The 20486-nt window shown below is 48.0% G+C and overlaps 2 protein-coding genes across 2 annotated transcripts in view; both read left to right on the top strand.

Annotated features, from left to right (window-relative positions):
- The window catches only part of sdhc (succinate dehydrogenase complex, subunit C, integral membrane protein), a 137340-nt gene extending 125828 nt beyond the window's left edge, over positions 1–11512 (top strand). Inside the window, exon 7 of the mRNA XM_072440615.1 lies at positions 11497–11512. The gene's annotated coding sequence lies outside the window, so the exon portion shown is untranslated. The remainder of the gene's footprint in view (positions 1–11496) is intronic.
- Positions 1–20486, top strand: part of atp1a2a (ATPase Na+/K+ transporting subunit alpha 2a) — a 440146-nt gene that overhangs the window by 272679 nt on the left and 146981 nt on the right. The window lies entirely within an intron of this gene.

Raw genomic sequence — 20486 nt, 5'->3', positions numbered from 1 at the left:
GAAACTAATCAGGACAAAACCTGGTCTAACTGAGGTCTAATCCGAGCTAAAACTGGTCCAAACCAATACTTTTAAAGGACATTTCGCGACTCAAAATGAGCCACATCTGCATGAAAACATCTAAATATCCCTTTTTACTTTTACTTTATTGCTGACTAACTGTGACAAGTCGACCATGAAAAATAATCGCAGTCATATTTTAATAATCTGGACCAAATGCGTTAAAGAAAAAGTCGTGGCTGCAGAGCCGCCGCGCGGTCAAATGGCCCAGCAGTTTCAGGAACCGCGGCACTGCCATATAGCCTCATGGCTAACCCTAACCCTAACCCTAGAGCCTCATGGCTAACCCTAACCCTAACCCTAACCCTCTAACCCTAACCCTAACCCTCTAACCCTAACCCTAACCCTAACCCTAACCCTAACCCTCTAACCCTAACCCTAACCCTCTAACCCTAACCCTAATCCTCTAACCCTAACCCTAACCCTCTAACCCTAACCCTAACCCTAACCCTAACCCTCTAACCCTAACCCTAACCCTCTAACCCTAACCCTAACCCTAACCCTCTAACCCTAACCCTAACCCTCTAACCCTAACCCTAACCCTAACCCTAACCCTAACCCTAACCCTAACCCTAACCCTAACCCTAACCCTAACCCTAACCCTAACCCTAACCCTAACCCTAACCCTAACCCTAACCGCGGCACTGCCATATAGCCTCATGGCTAACCCTAACCCTAACCCTATAGCCTCATGGCTAACCCTAACCCTAACCCTAACCCTCTAACCCTAACCCTAACCCTCTAACCCTAACCTTAACCCTAACCCTAACCTTAACCCTAACCCTAACCCTGACCCTCTAACCCTAACCCTAACCCTCTAACCCTAACCCTAACCCTAACCCTAACCCTAACCCTAACCCTATAGCCTCATGGCTAACCCTAACCCTAACCCTAACCCTCTAACCCTAACCCTAACCCTCTAACCCTAACCTTAACCCTAACCCTAACCTTAACCCTAACCTTAACCCTAACCCTCTAACCCTAACCCTAATCCTCTAACCCTAACCTTAACCCTAACCCTAACCTTAACCCTAACCCTAACCCTAACCCTCTTACCCTAACCCTAACCCTAACCCTAACCCTAACCTTAACCCTAACCTTAACCCTAACCCTCTAACCCTAACCCTAACCCTCTAACCCTAATCCTAACCCTAATCCTCTAACCCTAACCCTAATCCTCTAACCCTAACCCTAACCTTAACCCTAACCTTAACCCTAACCCTCTAACCCTAACCCTAACCCTCTAACCCTAACCATAACCCTCTAACCCTAACCCTAACCCTAATCCTCTAACCCTAACCCTAACCCTAACCCTCTAGATGTAGTAGAGTGTAGACACTCCCTAAAGAAAAAGACGATTTTATAACAAAGACGGTGGCATTATTAACACAAAATATCAAAAAATAATCCAATCGCACGTCATTTTATCTGTTAATATTCTCTATCTCGACGCCTTGAGTCTCGTTCAACCCTTTATTTGTTCAAAAATGCGTCAGAAACAATGGTTTGACTCAAATAAAGCTTATTTTTAACACTTTTAATACACTCTCAATATTCTGCCGGTGCTTTTCTTCAGCACAAAACGGCGTTATAATATTTTGGATTTGGCTCGTCCCAAACGCACAGACACACACCGACACGAGCCACGTTCCCGCACAGTCCCCTCCGTCGTGACGGCGGACAGGCTTTAGTTGGATGATTTAACGGCGTAAATAGAGTTTAGGGGCCGGACTCTGAGCGCGGCGCCGGGGCCAGATGGAAACGTACGCCGCGCTTGTAAACAGACGGCGGCCGCGTGCCAGAGCCCAATGTGCATTTTACAGCGCGCCTCGTTATGAGCTCGTTAATATCGGCGGCACGTGGCGGCGATGCGACGGCGGGAGATTTACGCCCGTTTGCGAGTTCGATATCGGGCCAGGGTTTTGGGGGAAACGCGTGGCCGCTGACGGTAACGGGCGACGGATCGACGCCAAAGAGCCACAAAACGACTTGAGCGGCATTTTAATATTCGCGGACGATTTGGGACCAATGAAATGTTTGTCGTTATTGTTTTGTGTGAAAATGCTCTAGTTTCAGTCGTCACAAGTATGAAAAAGCCACGGTTGATAAAAGGTGCTGTCGATACTAAAGAAATCACTTAAATGGGACGAAATTGGACCGTTTTTGACTGACCTGGAGCTTTCACAGCTGCTATTATTTGGGTTAAAACTTGTGTATGTTCCCGGCATATGAAATAAAGGTAAAAAATAGTGTTGCCATAGCAATTTCAAACCAAATACACATCGTTTTTAATGGTAAACAGTCCTCGATGTGGAGCTCAACACTGGAACTACATTTCCTATTCATTTGTCCCATAGACTTTTCACAAAAATAAGTAAATTACAGTCTTACTTAAAGACAGTCTGAGCTTTGTGGTGACCAGACCTATATCTTTATTTAAAATGTGTATCTAAAACTGTATAAACCACTAAATCATGAGAACATTTAACCAAATGTCAGTCCATCTGGAGTTTCTCACGTTTTTCTAATTCTGACTTAGTTCGGCGTTGTAGAACCTGCTGTGAATATTTATCGTAGTTTTGCTTCCGTTAAGTTTCAGTTTGTGAAGTTATTTTGAAAAATAACAGTTTGATTTGACAGGAAGTGGAGCTGAATCCCTCTGTGATGTCATCAGTGTGCGACACAGAGACACTTTAAACCATGGTTGGACTAAATAAAGGTGTTTTATGGTCTTATTGTGTCAGATCAGAACTGTTGTGTCGTTTATGTGGAGTTTGGCTCTTGTTTACAGTCTGGTTGCTATGGTAACAGCTGTGGAATCACCTCTACACGTGTCATTATTGTGCTCCTGTCCAACCAGGAAGTACAAATATAAACTTTACTCGGGACAAATAGGCAAAATGTTTAGTCAAATCTGAAATACAATCACGTTCTCTATGTTAAGTGTTTAAAGATGAAAGTTTAAAGATACTTTTGGGAGTGAAAACAACCACATAGCGCCGCTGTCGTGCCTTTAAACTCTAATAATTATAATAATGTAATAATTGAATTGAAATGTTTCGTCCAGAATTACAGTGAGCCTGAAACCAATCATGTTCAGTTCGTGCAACAGTATGTTCTGTCTCCATGGAGATGTTGTTGCTCTGCCTAGAATATCAAACAGAAGATAGAGATGTATGTATGTTATGTATGTATGTTATGTATGTATGTTATGTATGTATGTTATGTATGTTATGTATGTATGTTATGTATGTATGTATGTTATGTATGTATGTTATGTATGTATGTTATGTATGTATGTTATGTATGTATGTTATGTATGTATGTTATGTATGTATGTTATGTATGTATGTTATGTATGTTATGTATGTATGTTATGTATGTATGTATGTTATGTATGTATGTTATGTATGTATGTTATGTATGTATGTTATGTATGTATGTATGTTATGTATGTATGTTATGTATGTATGTTATGTATGTTATGTATGTATGTTATGTATGTATGTTATGTATGTATGTTATGTATGTTATGTATGTATGTTATGTATGTTATGTATGTATGTTATGTATGTATGTTATGTATGTTATGTATGTATGTATGTATGTATGTATGTTATGTATGTATGTTATGTATGTTATGTATGTATGTTATGTATGTATGTTATGTATGTATGTTATGTATGTATGTATGTTATGTATGTATGTATGTTATGTATGTATGTTATGTATGTATGTATGTTATGTATGTATGTTATGTATGTTATGTATGTATGTTATGTATGTATGTATGTTATGTATGTATGTTATGTATGTATGTTATGTATGTATGTATGTTATGTATGTATGTTATGTATGTATGTTATGTTTGTATGGTCTTTGTAGTCTCCCCTGGGAAACCGCCGCACACATTAACATACGTGAAGAAACCGGCAGACACACGATCTTCAACCTCGTCCCTTGTCGAGATGTGAAGTCGATCTGCACTCGCGGTACACACGAGCGAACGCCTTTACGCGCACCGAGCTTTGTACTCGCGCTACACAAAACGTCTCTGGTGTTGCAGACGTGAGCGTGCAGTCGACGCCCTCATGTTTACTTCATATTTCTGTCAGGAAGAATAAGCATCTTTCTATTGTATGTCGAGGCATCGCAAAAGTCGGGATGGGCCGATAGGGGTTTTCCTCACCGACCGTTTGTTTGAAGACACGTTTTGACAAATTTCCGCTGGTTGAAGATATCATCGCCTCAATGACGTTATCGGGACATTTCCGTCACCTTCGCGGAGACCCACAACACGCCTTCGTACCGGCAACTGAAAAAAAGTTCATGCAGTGAGAAAGCCGTCACAAATGTCGACACAGCGACGTGTTTTCCCTGCAAGGTTGAGCTTGTCCAACCCACTTTGCCTCACTGTTTGTTGCCGCCCTGTGTATACTGCCTGTATTTGTCCCCGGCACAAACTAAAACCCCCTTCAGCCCCAGAGTTCCCGTCGCCGCTAATTGACTAGTCATTTCTTCAAGTGTCCCGTTGGCAGACACCCTTGGGTGCCGTGCCAAGCCGCTCCCCGCCCCCCCTTTTATCTCGTTTGTCTGTGCGTTTTGTAGATGGGAGATACGACTTGGCTTCCTCTGCGACTCTTCGACCGTCGCGCTAATGGCCCTTTGTTTTCTCTTGATTTTTTTGGGGGGCCTTTTAAGGAGCGCAAATTTCCCCCGCTCCCATCTCCGCGTCCTTTTTTCGATTGTTTGTCCGTCTCTTCAAAGCGGCTTGGCACCGTCGAGGAAGAAAACGGTGTCGCCAAAGTGCTTTACAAACGCTCAACAATACGGCAAATGCCACCCAAATGAGGGGATAATTATGATGTAACAACCAGCGGGGGTCTAATGGGTTTTAACATAAGCTTCCGTGGCATCGCCGGCTGACGCTTGGAAATAAAGAAGTCGTCGTATTAAAGAGAATCCTCATCCCGAGCAGAAGTCTACATTTGAGCTTGTTGTGCCGCCGTGAGTGAGTGACGTGTCGGGCGGGGCTCCGGGCAGCAGCTGGCGCGTTTGGCCGGCGGCGAGGGGGGATTAGATTGCTACATACTTTACATTTCATTTTTTTCAACAGGCCTGTTATCGATCGCACGGAGCGAGGAGACGAGTCTTTGCTCCGACGCGCATTATAATGAAGCGCTTCTCAAACCGCTGCGATTGGCCAAAACAAACACGCTACCGTCATGTGTGTTTTTATTTGCGTTTTCGTTATCCAGTTGATGTAATCCCTCATTCGATTGATCCGTGGTAGAAAAGAGTCCAAAAGTTTCATCTGGACACTTCAATCCGTCCATAAATCATGTGCGATCTGATGGTTTGAGCTGCAGCGTTTGTTCTCCCCTGCGCTCTGATTGGTCCAAAGCCCAAAGGGAGGAGTTATCATTGAAACCTGATCACGAGACGGTTTCACTCTTGCAGTTTGAGGCCTAACGAAACCAAGTCATCATTTCAAATCGCTAAATCTTAAGAACTTAGGCTTCATTCATACACAGTGTTTTCATGTTCTAGCCATAACCACTTATTGTACATTATAGTCAAGATTTATGCTTTTTAATGTTATTTATCTCGATTGTTTTCTGCACATTTAGATTCTCCTGCATTTCTTGAACTGTAAATAGTTTTGGTCAAAGATTTACCTCGACGCGAAAGAGTCACAGGAGACTCACAAAATTGAGTGTGATTTGGGACATTGTCTATTCCTCCCTTAAGTCTCTGATGTAAAAGCACTTAAGACTAACAGAGAGTCTGGAGTTCACCTGATCTTCTCCGGAGCTTCTTCTTCCTCGTCTCCGCAGCATCTCGTCTTCGTCAGAGTTAATTCTCTCCGCGGTGATATCACGTTCCTGCCTGAGGAGATGGAGCGTCTCTATAATGTGATTGTGAGGCTCAGATAGACTTCGACTTCCTGTAGAGAAGAGCGAGACCGAAACACCAGAGCCTTCTGGGAAATGACTTCTTTCACAGTATTTACAACGTGCAAAAGGAGAGGATTTAACTTTATTTTTTGGAGCTTTCACCGATTTGTTGCAGTTGAGTCCGGTGACTTCCGGCTGATTTCCGGGCAAATATTTAATGAAACGCACTCTATTTCATAAGTTTTTAAATTAAACGATTATGTTGTTGGTGAGATTGGGGCGGGGTGGTTCCATGTGGAGTTTTTCTGCCTTCTGGTCGATGTTTACTGATATTTACAGACGTCGAAACTTGAACAAAAGTTGTAGTTGTGTTCAGGACAGGTACAATTATTGAAGAATTTTTTGAGAGAAAATCTATCAGGAAATTTACTTTAAAATGTAAAATTGAACGTGACCTTTAACCCTGTTTCTGGGGGAAAGAAATCCAGCAAATACTGAAAAAAAACCTTTTAATATGAAAAGTCATTATTTAGGAAATTAGCATAAATGGCCAAAATGATAAATTATCAAATCAAAATGAATAAATTAAATAATAGACAAATAATTAAAAAATAATAATATTTGAAAAAAAAACTAAATTCAAAATGGAAATAATTAATTAACATAATTAAATTACAATAATGTTGGAAAATACTATTTAGACTTTTTGTTTATTTACAATTTTTCATTTTTTTTTGTAAGTTATAATTTAGTCCATTTTACAACTGTTTCATATATTTATTATGACATCTTCTTTGTTTTATACCTAAAAAGCCCACACTTTTATTGCCCTTTCCAGATGTCATTCTGAGTTTTGTGCCTCGCTCTTCCGTCGTCCCGAACCCGAAACGCTCGTGAACTCTTTTCAAACACTACATCACCGCCGCCTTTGAACGGCCGAGTCAAAGTCCTCCACCTGCGCTCATAAATCCTCCGCTGCCGGGACGTCCCATGATTACTCCCCATTAGCCAAGCGCAGGTTCATCTCTGACAGACTCTTCCCCCGTTCGACTTTCTCACCTCTTTCTTCCCTGTCACGTCCCTCCCCCCTCGCGAATCACGTCACTCCCTTCGCGCCGTCACGTCCCTCCTCTCGCGCCGTCACGTCCCTCCCCTGGCGCCGTCACGTCCCTCCCCTGGCGCTGTCACGTTCCTCCTCTCGCGCCGTCACGTCCCTCCCCTGGCGCCGTCACGTCCCTCCCCTCGCTCCGTTACGTCCCTCCCCTGGCGCCGTCACATCCCTCCTCTCGCACCGTCACGTCCCTCCCCTCGCTCCGTCACGTCCCTCCCCTGGCGCCGTCACGTCCCTCCCCTGGCGCCGTCACGTCCCTCCCCTGGCGCCGTCACATCCCTCCTCTCGCACCGTCACGTCCCTCCCCTCGCTCCGTCACGTCCCTCCCCTGGCGCCGTCACATCCCTCCTCTCGCACCGTCACGTCCCTCCCCTCGCTCCGTCACGTCCCTCCCCTGGCGCCGTCACGTCCCTCCCCTGGCGCCGTCACGTCCCTCCCCTGGCGCCGTCACGTCCCTCCTCTGGCGCCGCCACGTCCCTCCCCTGGCGCCGCCACGTCCCTCCCCTGGCGCCGTCACGTCCCTCCCCTGGCGCCGCCACGTCCCTCCCCTGGCGCCGTCACGTCCCTCCTCTGGCGCCGTCACGTCCCTCCCCTGGCGCCGCCACGTCCCTCCCTTCGCGCCGTCACGTCCCTCCCCTGGCGCCGTCACGTCCCTCCTCTCGCGTCGTCACGTCCCTCCCCTGGCGCCGTCACGTCCCTCCCCTGGCGCCGTCACGTCCCTCCCCTCGCGCCGTCACGTCCCTCCTCTCGCGCCGTCACGTCCCTCCCCTCGCGCCATCACGTCCCTCCTCTCGCGTCGTCACATCCCTCCCCTGACTCCGTCACGTCCCTCCCCGGGCGCCGTCACGTCCCTCCCCTGGCGCCGTCACGTCCCTCCTCTCGCGCCGTCACGTCCCTCCCCTGGCGCCGTCACGTCCCTCCCCTCGCTCTGTCACGTCCCTCCCCTCGCTCCGTCACGTCCCTCCCCTGGCGCCGTCACGTCCCTCCCCTGGCGCCGTCACGTCTCTCTCCACGCTCCGTCATGTCCCTCCCCTCGCGCCGTCACGTCCCTCCCCTCGCTCTTTCACGTCCCTCCCCTCGCTCCGTCACGTCCCTCCCCTGGCGCTGTCACGTCCCTCCTATGGCGCCGCCACGTCCCTCCCTTCGCGCCGTCACGTCCCTCCCCTGGCGCCGTCACGTCCCTCCCCTCGCTCTTTCACGTCCCTCCCCTCGCTCCGTCACGTCCCTCCCCTGGCGCTGTCACGTCCCTCCCCTGGCGCCGTCACGTCCCTCCCCTGGCGCCGCCACGTCCCTCCCCTGGCGCTGTCACGTCCCTCCTCTCGCGCCGTCACGTCCCTCCCCTCGCTCCGTCACGTCCCTCCCCTCGCTCCGTCACGTCCCTCCCCTGGCGCCGTCACGTCCCTCCCCTGGCGCCGTCACGTCCCTCCTCTCGCGCCGTCACGTCCCTCCCCTCGCTCCGTCACGTCCCTCCCCTGGCGCCGTCACGTCCCTCCCCTGGCGCCGTCACGTCCCTCCTTTCGTGCCGTCACGTCCCTCCCCTGGCGCGTCACGTCCCTCCCCTCGCTCTGTCACGTCCCTCCCCTCGCTCCGTCAACTCCCTCCCCTGGCGCCGTCACGTCCCTCCCCTGGCGCCGTCACGTCTCTCCCCTCGCTCCGTCATGTCCCTCCCCGGGCGCCGTCACGTCCCTCCCCTCGCTCCGTCACATCCCTCCCCTCGCTCCGTCACATCCCTCCCCTGGCGCCGTCACGTCCCTCCCCTCGCTCCGACACGTCCCTCTCTCTCCCTCATCCGTCTGTTCTTTCGGCCCGTCCTTCCTCCTCTCGCCGTCCTCTCCGCTGTTCCTTTGTGTAAATCTATTAGTCTTTTATACGCTCCCCTTCTGTACATAACCTTCCCGGCTCATTTTCCCCCTGTCAGCGCCGATGCCGCCGGTCTATACCGCTCCACCTCCTCCGTAGTAAAGGGGAAAATGAATAATTATCATTTCAATTTCAATAAAAAGGTGGTTTCCCCGCGACGCACGTGTCAGTTTAATAGCGTTGTCACTCGTCCTCCGTGTGGTAGGCGGCGGTACTCCCGTCTCGGCCCCGATCGCGTTTCCCTCCTTCACGTTTCCTCCATTAGCAGCAAAAACCAGCAACACCATCTCGTTAATGCACAAATGTATGGACGCTAATCAGAATTTAGCGATTGGAAATATAGTGCTCGTGAGTGGTGTCGTCCGCTAATGCTAACGCTCGCTAATTCTCTGTTTTTGACTGCAGTTCATGTGATTTTTATCATTTGCCGTCGTCTACTTAAAGGGCATGTATTGTATTATGTAAATGCAAAGTGTGTTTTTTGAGCTTTTTAACCATGTTGTAACACTGCTCCTTCATCAGAAACGCACCGCAAGTCGTATTTTGCTTCGTTCACAGTTTTTTTAATGATCCTGTTTACTCTTCCATCTGAGCCTCGCAAAAACACCCAGTTTCAAATTTCCCCAGATTTGTGACGTCATAGGTGGAGATGCGGAGGTCTCGCGCTGTCTTCAAGTCCAGAACTCGTCAGCGAACTCGTTGGTTCTGAGCGTTTACGCCATCGGATTGGGTTCAGGAAGTAACTGTAGGTCCTTAGTTTACACAGGGCAGTTGAATTGATGCTGTGGTTGTAATCTGCTGAGCAATAAAAGCACTTGTTACATATTTTGCTGTTTATTTCAGTTTAATTTCATTCATGTTGCATCGGGTCAAAGTCATTACCTGCTTTGGATCAAAGCAACAATAATAATGTCCTTTGCAACAATTTAAAAATAATACCTTATACAAAGTGGCTATTTGTATTGTGTTGGATGTTTACGATATTTCAAAAGTGATTTGAGGTTAATTGAAATGTTTAGGTGTAAAAAATGGTTTGTTTTTTTGGCCTTTTTTCGTGGCCTTTAAATAATGGACATTACGACTAATTAAAATACAAACAAGCATTGTCTCCTCATCGTCTGCTGCTTCCTCGTCTGTTACTCTGCTGACTCATAATTCGGGGGGAGGAGTCGTCTGGGGAGAGGGGGGGCGCGCCGCGTATTAGGGACACAACAGCCTCGTTTGAAAAAGCTCCCGCGGCTTTAGCACAAACAAACGCATTAGCCTCCTCCCGCCCTTTTGTCCCCTTTGAGATGCCCCTCCCCTCGCTGGGGGGGGGGGGGGGGGGGGCATCTCAAAGTTCACGGACTCTTTAGACTGGTGTTGTTGATATGGAAATAATGCGTAGAATTCCCACCGTGCCCAGATCAGAACACTGTTTCGAATAGTTTCCCCAACGGGTCGTCAGTGTTAATTAGGTACGACGGGTTTAAAAAGCTCCCTGGAATCTGTTGTGTTCTAATCAAGGACTGAACTGCATTTTTGTCTCATATTTTTGCGCTTCTTATGGCCATTTTTCATATATATATATATATATAGACATTGGATTACATTTACTGATCTAAATACCTTAAAAGAACACGTGGTATTGCATAGACTTGCACTGATTTCCTGCAAACTGAAACTCAAACATTAAAGGGCACGCAACAAGTTCTCCGTGTTTTTGTAATTATGACTTAGTTTGGTGAGATGGAACTTGTGCTAAATAAGTATCATAGTTTTACATCAGTCAAGTTATAGTTTGTCAAGAAAAATGTAAAAATAAAAGTTGAAAATGACAGGAAGTTCTAAATCGCCCCGTGATGTCATCAGTCAGCGACGCCCTGGGCACGATGCAGGAGCGACCGGCACGTTTTTCTGAAACAATAATTCAACAGAAACAGAGGCGTTATCAGGTGTTATTTGTCTTAACTGTTGTGTAATTCATATGGATTTTGGCCTTTGTTTACAATACGGTTGCTAGGTAACAGTTGTCACGGCCTGCAGCTCCTGCCAAACCAGGAAGTAACATTATGAACTTCACCAAACGCTGGGGAAAACGGTCAACATCACAAGTGAGGTCGTTCTCCGAGAATTTATACAGATTTGGCTTTTCTAAGAATTGCTCCTCGGTGTTTTTGAAGCCCAAGATTCAATTGTGTTTTAAATGAGTCACTTCAGTTTCGTCTTCTAATTTGGCAACTTTAAGTGTTACTTTACCGGCTGCGAAATCGAGACGGAACATATTTTCTTTACTGTTTTCAACTGTGTCCAAAAAGCAATTACAAAGCCAGATTTTGTACAGATATATTTTAAAACTTTAACGAGAACATTATGAAACGATGCGGCTTTAATCCACAGTCTAATGCGCATTTGAATACATCACAACAAACCAAAACGTATTGCAAAAGCTTAAAAGCCCTTTTAATTGATCAGAAAACGTCTGTTTTTTAAAATGAAAATGGAAAAAAAGTCAGATCTTATTTCATGATTTTCTTGATTCTGTCTAAATTAGTCTCAGTTTTGTTTGTGTTGAGCTTTTATTTTGACGGGATTTGACGAAAACATTAAGACGTATTAAACACTTTTAGCTGAAGATGACTAAAATCATTGGGAGGAAAAGCAGACATCGCAGTGATTTACTTCAGGTTTTGCGCAGGCCGAAATTGCGCATCGAAACGGCAAAACTGTGCGACAAACTTCCCCCCAAAAGCGCAGCCGTCCCTCCCTGCTCCCCCCCGTCCCTCCCTGCTCCCCTGTCCCTCACCCATTCCACCCTGCTCCCGCCCGTCCCTCCCTGCTCCCCCCCGTCCCTCCCTGCTCCCCCGTCCCTCCCTGCTCCCGCCCGTCCCTCCCTGCTCCCCTGTCCCTCCCCCGTCCCTCCCTGCTCCCCCGTCCCTCCCTGCTCCCCTGTCCCTCACCCACTCCACCCTGCTCCCCCCCGTCCCTCCCGTTCCCCCCCGTCCCTCCCTTCTCCCTCCCGTCCCTCCCTGCTCCCCCCCGTCACTCCCTGCTCCCCAACCGTCCCACACTGCTCCCTCCCGTCCCTCCCTGCTCCCCCCGTACCTCAATTCTCCCCCGTTCCTCCCTGCTCCCCCCGTCCCACACTGCTCCCCAACCGTCCCACACTGCTCCCCCCCGTCACTCCCTGCTCCCCCGTCCCTCCCTACTCCCCCGTCCCTCCCTGCTCCCCTGTCCCTCACCCATTCCACCCTGCTCCCCCCCGTCCCTCCCGTTCCCCCCCGTCCCTCCCTGCTCCCCAACCATCCCACACTGCTCCCCCCCATCCCACACTGCTCCCTCCCGTCCCTCCCTGCTCCCCCCCGTCCCTCCCTGCTCCCCAACCATCCCACACTGCTCCCCCCCATCCCACACTGCTCCCTCCCGTCCCTCCCTGCTCCCCCCCGTCACTCCCTGCTCCCCAACCGTCCCACACTGCTCCCTCCCGTCACTCCCTGCTCCCCTCGTACCTCAATTCTCCCCCGTCCCTCCCTGCTCCCCCCCGTCCCACACTGCTCCCCAACCGTCCCACACTGCTCCCCCCCGTCACTCCCTGCTGCCCCGTCACTCCCTGCTCCCCCCATTCCTCCGCCGCCTCACGCCGTCCTCCCCTCCACCTCCTCGCCCTCCACCTCCTCGCTCTTCCCCTGGCGGCGCCGCGGCAGGAACGATGGGAAAAGGCCACGAGCATCAGCGCTGACAAAAGGAGCAGAATAATGAGCGGGCGCTGCGCATTTGGAGCCGACGGGAGCGGAGCGGCGCGTGGAGGGGGTCAGGAAGGTGCAAGCGTATAGAGAGGGCATTATGGACAACACGGACGGGTGCGCGGAGGCGGAACAACGGGGGAGGAGGCGGGGTTTACCCTGGAGAGGGGGGCGAGCGCAGAGGAAGAGCGCTCAGGGTTCTTTTTGGGTGTTCTTACCGTACAGAGCCAAACGACAACTGTTATTGACCAAATCCAGCTCGTGTCTTGGCAACAGAGCAACAAAAAAGATACAAAACATGATATTGTCTGAGATAGATGAGGTTTTATTATTGATTTACATCAACATGATACAAAAACGCACGCATTTTGTCCATTTCCTCATCGGGACATCCTAAAGCAGGGAAACGTTAATGCGCCAAAATGCTAATGCTAAGTGTAGCATATTATTCAGTATTAATTTGCAGAGTTAATTTGAGATCTGTTGATTGTGTTGTACTTTTATAAGAAACACAACATTTTTAAATATAGTTTTATTAAAAAATGTTGCTACCTGCCGCCATCTTGGTTCTAATTTACAAACGTAAACAAACGTAAACCCCAATTAACTGATCAGATTATCAGTATTCTATCCTTTTTTAGGTGATTTTGGGCTGTTTAGTCCAGATTAATAAATTAAAAACCAACAACACAACAACGTGCTAAACTACGGCCTTCTGATTATTGACTCTCACGTCCTCTGTCCAAACCTAATGAAGTTAGACTTGAATCTGATGTTAGTTTGAACATAATCTGACCATTCAAATCAAATCAAATCCAAATCAATTTATTTTTGTAACGCCCAAAATCACAACAACAGTTGCCTCTGAGGGCCACAGGGAGAAATGAATCAACAATGTCTGTGGTGGCGAGGGACGATGTCCCAGGGTCCTCTGTCCTTAGACTCTCCTTCTCGGCCAGGAAAAAACTACAAAAAAAACCTCAAATGTTTAATGCACATTGGGATTCTGTAATTGTGCATAATAATTCATACAAAATAGAAGAAAAGGCCATTCATGTTCCAGTATCGAAAACTAGGTATCGTTCGGCTGCCGATAAATATTGAAGTGTACCCAGGCAATATCGGAGAAGTCTGCCATTACAAACGAAAAGGTATCATCCGGTCTGGAAGGGTCTCGACCGCCCGCTCGACCGTCGCTCGAACGCCGCTCGACCACCCGATTAATACACTCACTCTCCCGACCGGCTTCCGACCCGACTCTCTGCGATCCGAACGAACCTTTTTGCCTCTCGCGCCCTTGAACCGCCGCCTCACACCTGGTCTGTTTTACAAATGAACCCTCATCACCTGTGTGTGTGTGTGTGTGTGTGTGTGTCACTGTGTGTGTGTGTGTGTGTGTGTCACTGTGTGTGTGTGTGTGTGTGTGTCACTGTGTGTGTGTGTGTGTGTGTGTCACTGTGTGTGTGTGTGTGTCACTGTGTGTGTGTGTGTGTGTGTGTCACTGTGTGTGTGTGTGTGTGTGTGTGTCACTGTGTGTGTGTGTGTCACTGTGTGTGTGTGTGTGTGTGTGTCACTGTGTGTGTGTGTGTGTGTGTGTGTGTGTCACTGTGTGTGTGTGTCACTGTGTGTGTGTGTGTCACTGTGTGTGTCACTATGTGTGTGTGTGTCACTGTGTGTGTGTCACTGTGTGTGTGTCACTGTGTGTGTCACTATGTGTGTGTGTGTGTGTGTGTGTCACTATGTGTGTGTGTGTGTGTCACTGTGTGTGTCACTATGTGTGTGTGTGTCACTGTGTGTGTGTCACTGTGTGTGTTACTATGTGTGTGTGTGTGTGTGTGTGTGTCACTATGTGTGTGTGTGTGTGTCACGGTGTGTGTGTGTCACTGTGTGTCACTATGTGTGTGTGTGTGTGTGTCACTGTGTGTGTCACTATGTGTGTGTGTGTGTGTGTGTCACTGTGTGTGTCACTATGTGTGTGTGTGTGTGTGTCACTATGTGTGTGTGTGTGTGTCACGGTGTGTGTGTGTCACTGTGTGTCACTATGTGTGTGTGTGTGTCACTGTGTGTGTCACTATGTGTGTGTGTGTGTGTGTGTCACTATGTGTGTGTGTGTGTGTCACGGTGTGTGTGTGTCACTGTGTGTCACTATGTGTGTGTGTGTGTGTGTGTCACTGTGTGTGTCACTATGTGTGTGTGTGTGTGTGTCAGCGGCAGAAGGGCACGTGTGCGCGGTGGATGTCCCGGGGGAAGGGCCACAGCGCGGAAGTACAGCTGCCCAGAGAAGAGACCTCGTCCTGGGGGAAGGTTGGACCCGCCGTCCCCCTCACAGCCTGGAGCATGTTTACACTGCACATGTATTTTTTAAAGCGCTTCTCATATTCCGTCGCATTCATGCGCCGCGCTGTTGTTTGGGCTGTGGACAGATTGTGTGACATTGTCCAACCCCCGCTCATCAATATTGAGACAGTGTGACTATTTTAGCATCAACAGCAACTGGGTAAAAAATTGCCTTTACTTATTGATCGGACGACTGCTCTTCGCGGGTTTGGTCTTCCTGTTACATTCTCAAGACCTTTTCCCCTTCCAAACATATACTATTCATACCTTTTCCATGTTTAATCGCTACGGCAACGGCCCCTAACTCCTCACCGTGTATTCTTACTATCGCATTAAGGTGGCGCAGTCATTTGAATGTTGATGCCGATTGGGATTCGTTAGTTTCTCGCCGTCAATAAACAAGGACGCGCTATGTGAAATGTACTCGTGTTTTCAGTTTTTAACCATTGCGTCCTCATAATAAACATACCCGGAGTTGCTTTTGGCTTCAATAATTGTGTCGTTAATCCCGTTTACAAGGTCACTCCCTTTTGAACCTTGCGAAAACCGCTGTAGGTAGAGCGCGCCTGGCTTTCCGTCAGTCGGTCGTTCCCTCGTTTCTATTTTTATTATCTGAGAAGATGCAATAAAACCTGTAAAACATGTAAATATGCAGCGTGAAAGCCAAAGATCATTTCCATCTTTTGTCTCTTTCTGGATCGAGGCCAGCCACAACCCACGCAACCCGCGCAAAGAAACGGACGAGATGCGAGAAAATATCACCTACCAACATCTCACACTTTGTACAGCGCATTAACATGTTCGGTGTTAGCACTCCATCTACTGGCAGCAGAGGGAACTTACCACGTGGAACCGGGGGGAAAAAGCTAGCTTGCCCCCGACGTGCCGATGTAGGCGCGCAGGTTCCCGCTCACACTTTGTACGGCGCATTAACATGTTTGGTGTTAGCGCTCCATCTACTGGCAGCAGAGGGAACTTACTTGGAACAAAAAAAAAAGCTAGCTTGCCCCCAACGTGCCGATATAGGCGCGCAGAGGTAACGAACATCTCCCGCTCACACTTTGTACGGCGCATTAACTTGTTTGGTGTTAGCGCTCCGTCTACTGGCAGCAGAGGGAACTTACCACGTGGAACAAAAACAAAAAAAGCTAGCTTGCCCCCGACGTGCCGATGTAGGCGCGCAGAGGTAACGAAGGCAATTTTCTAACTTAGGCGTCACAAATCTGGGTCGTTTGTGACTGAGTGCTTTCTGAGGACCTCCAGACAAGCACGTAAGAACGTAAATGCAACTCCAGGTTCTATTTGTGACGAGGAAAATACGTTATTACACGGTCTAAAGCTCAAACGAAGTCTAAAGTAGCGTCTGTCATGTGACCTTGTGTCGCAGCGTCGTCTCCACACTGTCCATCTCTGTGTGTGTAGGCGTGTGCGTGTGCGTAATGGGCCATAACTCCGCGGTGCGTTCGGTGCTGCTGGCGTTCTTCCCCGTCAGAGCGTCATGTGATTTTATGTCTCGTGAAGGTGTGGACAGAAGCATAAATCAAAAGCAGGTTCTTCTCGGCAGAACAAACACTCCGCCGCTGGAGGAGGCGGGATCAGCACTGGAGGAGGCGGGATCTCGGGCCGGACGAGCGCGTTCAGGTCAACAAGGAGGAGTCTGAGGGAGAATGTGTCGGCCTCATGTGGTTTACCTGGCTTCTGAGGGTAGAGAGTTTACATTCAGCAGATTTTGGACCTGATGTGGACTCAGTTTGGACATGTCCTGGTCCAGTTCAGGTTTGATTTTGGGTCTAGTCCTGGTTCAATTTTGATGAGGTGATTTACTCAACTTTCAACATTTAGGGTGTATTACTCAACATTTAGTGTGTATTACTTATGTTTAGTGTATATTACTCAACATTTAGTGTGTATTACTCATGTTTATGATATATTACTCAACATTTAGGGTGTATTACTTATGTTTAGTGTGTATTACTCAACATTTAGTGTGTATTACTTATGTTTAGGGTTTACTACTCAACATTTAGTGTGTATTACTTATGTTTAGGGTTTACTACTCAACATTTAGGGTGTATTACTTATGTTTAGTGTGTATTACTCAACATTTAGGGTGTATTACTCATGTTTAGTGTGTATTACTCAACATTTAGGGTGTATTACTCATGTTTAGTGTGTATTACTCAACATTTAGGGTGTATTACTCATGTTTATGATATATTACTCAACATTTAGGGTGTATTACTTGTGTTTAGGATATATTACTCAACATTTAGGGTGTATTACTTATGTTTAGGGTGTATTACACAACATTTAGGGTGTATTACTTGTGTTTAGGATATATTACTCAACATTTAGGGTGTATTACTTATGTTTAGGATATATTACTCAACATTTAGGGTGTATTACTTATGTTTAGGATATATTACTCAACATTTAGGGTGTATTACTTATGTTTAGTGTGTATTACTTAACGTTTAGGGTGTATTACTTATGTTTAGTGTGTATTACTTAACATTTAGGGTGTATTACACAACATTTGTCCATTCGTTTTTTCTAACGCGTTCTCAGGCTCATCTTTTCACCACATAGAACATTCACAGCATATTTCGTTTTTCTTTCAAATGACACTTTTCATGCAACAACATCTACTTCTACTATTTACACGTGGGCAGCGGCAGCGGAAACGACGGCAAACAAAGTCGGTTAACCCACGCTAATTAACCACAACAGCAAAAATCCTCCCCGAGAGAAAAATGTGCGGCGGAATTAAAGCTGAAAAAAAAACGCAGAGGAGCGAGGGAGGAAGCGAGCGAAGGAGACGAGGAAGGAGACGAGGAGGAAGACGGGGCGCTTTGAATCCTTCGGTGTCGCCGCCGCCGCCGCGCAGGGACTTAACGCGATTACGAGCCGCCTTCCAAGAGGAACGCTTCAAACTCCCACGTGTTTAATACCTCCAGGACCGAGGGCGTTAGCGCGGGAACGAGATGTTTGCTAATGTTTGGGGAAAATGCTTAATTACAAAATCGGGCGTGTTTTGGGTTTCATCCGCCGCAGCGCCGCCGGACCTCGTAACCTCATTCTTAAACCTTATTTTGCGTCTCATTTAATGCATGTTCTGTGTGTGCTTGTGTGTTTTTTTCCTCGTTGCTTTATTGCATTATTCATCGCGCTTCAAACCGGCGCTACCGGACGGTGCAATTTATCGGATTTTTAACAAGATTCAGAGTTTTGGAGGAAGACATTTGACATTTGTTTGTTGCGTTGCGGACGAAAAGAACACACATTCTGCATTATTTATACTGCTTTTGCCCTTTAAACTCGCTCTTTTGTACTTTTTTGGTACTTTTTTTGGACCCGCGTTGTAAAGTAAACGTGACTTTCGTTCCCTCGTCGAGGTTCGGTGTCGGCGCTCCCTCTACTGGCAGCAGAGGTAATTACCGTAAGATAAACGGACTAAAGTGCGTGATAATGGACGCGCTTTAATGAGTCTGGAGATGGTTTATGGACTCGCAAACGGCGCAAGAGTCTCTGTCGGGGCTCGACCTTTGGGGACGCGAATCTGGGAGATTTGAAACTGAGTGTTTGGTGAGGCTCTGCGCCATTTTCAGATGAATTGGACTAACGAGGACGGTGTGCGTGAGGATAACGAGGACGGTGTGCGTGAGGATAACGAGGACGGTGTGCGTGAGGATAACGAGGACGGTGTGCGTGAGGATAACGAGAACGGTGTGCGTGAGGATAACGAGGACGGTGTGCGTGAGGATAACGAGGACGGTGTGCGTGAGGATAACGAGGACGGTGTGCGTGAGGATAACGAGGACGGTGTGCGTGAGGATAACGAGGACGGTGTGCGTGAGGATAACGAGGACGGTGTGCGTGAGGATAACGAGGACGGTGTGCGAGTGTAGGGCCTTTTTCATGTTGACGGACGGAATGAATGCGGAACGCCAGAGACTGATAAGACCGTAATGTGCTTTTATCGTATGGTTTGAATGAAAATGTAAAACTGTGACAAATGTAAAACTTTTATCGTGGGTACGACATTATTGGGCTCAAACTAGCGATTAAAGTGGAAGTTGAAATACGGTGACTGAAGCTTATAGATACAGAATATAATGGTAATATTGAATATATCTGAAATATTTGATTATTCATGGATCCTTTCATTCAATAATGCCGCTGTCTTTGTTATAAAAAGGTCTTTTGTTGTGTGTTTTTAGAGTCTGTACTTTGGGGTACCAGTGATATACTAGTTTAGGGGCACCAGTGAGATACTAGTTTAGGGGCACCAGTGAGATACTAGTTTAGGGGCACCAGTGAGATACTAGTTTAGGGGCACCAGTGAGATACTAGTTTAGGGGCACCAGTGAGATACTAGTTAGGGGCACCAGTGAGCTACTAGTTTAGGGGCACCAGTGAGATACTAGTTTGGGTCACCAGTGAGTGAGATACTAGTTTGGGGCACCAGTGAGATACGAGTTAGGGGCACCAGTGAGATACTAGTTTGGGTCACCAGTGAGTGAGATACTAGTTTGGGGCACCAGTGAGATACGAGTTAGGGGCACCAGTGAGATACTAGTTTAGGGGCACCAGTGAGATACTAGTTAGGGGTACCAGTGAGCTACTAGTTTAGGGGCACCAGTGAGATACTAGTTTGGGGCACCAGTGAGATACTAGTTTAGGGCATATACTAGTTTATTCACTGACAATAGCGACACATATTTTCTGATAAAATAACCTTTAAATCAAGAATTCAAGAAAAATAAAGATTCGAGTTGTTCGGTCACAGTCTCAGTAATAATCGTGGTGTTCTTTCTTCCAATGATCGAAACACTCAAATTTGACATTGTGACGTCCCTAGAAACAAGTTTTTAAGCGACTTTGCAGATCTCTCCCTCTCGTGCGCTTGCTTACCATCCCTCCATCCCTCCCTCCCTCCTTCCCTCCCTCACTCCCACTCTCCCTCCCTCCCTTCCTCCCTCCTTCCCTCCCTCACTCCCACTCTCCCTCCCTCCCTCCCTCTCTCCCTCCCTCCCTCCCTCTCTCCCTCTCTCTCTCCCTCCCTCCCTCTCTCCCTCCCTCACTCTCTTCCTCCCTCACTCCCTCCCTCCCTCACTCACTCACTCCCTCCCTTCCTCCCTCCCTCCCTCCCTCCCTCCCTCCTGCCCTCTCTCACTCCCTCTTTCCCGCCTTCACTCCCTCCCTCCCTCCCTCCTGCCCTCTCTCACTCCCTCTTTCCCGCCTTCACTCCCTCCCTCCCTCCCTCCTGCCCTCTCTCACTCCCTCTTTCCCGCCTTCACTCCCTCCCTCCCTCCCTCCTGCCCTCTCTCACTCCCTCTTTCCCGCCTTCACTCCCTCCCTCCCTCCCTCCCTCCCTCCTGCCCTCTCTCACTCCCTCTTTCCCGCCTTCACTCCCTCCCTCCCTCCCTCCTGCCCTCTCTCACTCCCTCTTTCCCGCCTTCACTCCCTCCCTCCCTCCCTCCCTCCCTCCTGCCCTCT

This window comes from Eucyclogobius newberryi, unplaced genomic scaffold, assembly GCF_026437365.1.
Source record: "Eucyclogobius newberryi isolate DKJ021-1_F unplaced genomic scaffold, fEucNew1.0.hap1 SCAF_12, whole genome shotgun sequence".
NCBI lineage: Eukaryota > Metazoa > Chordata > Actinopteri > Gobiiformes > Gobiidae > Eucyclogobius > Eucyclogobius newberryi.
The sequence above is the reverse complement of the archived record's forward strand: the minus strand, read 5'-3'. Positions and strand labels throughout refer to the sequence as shown.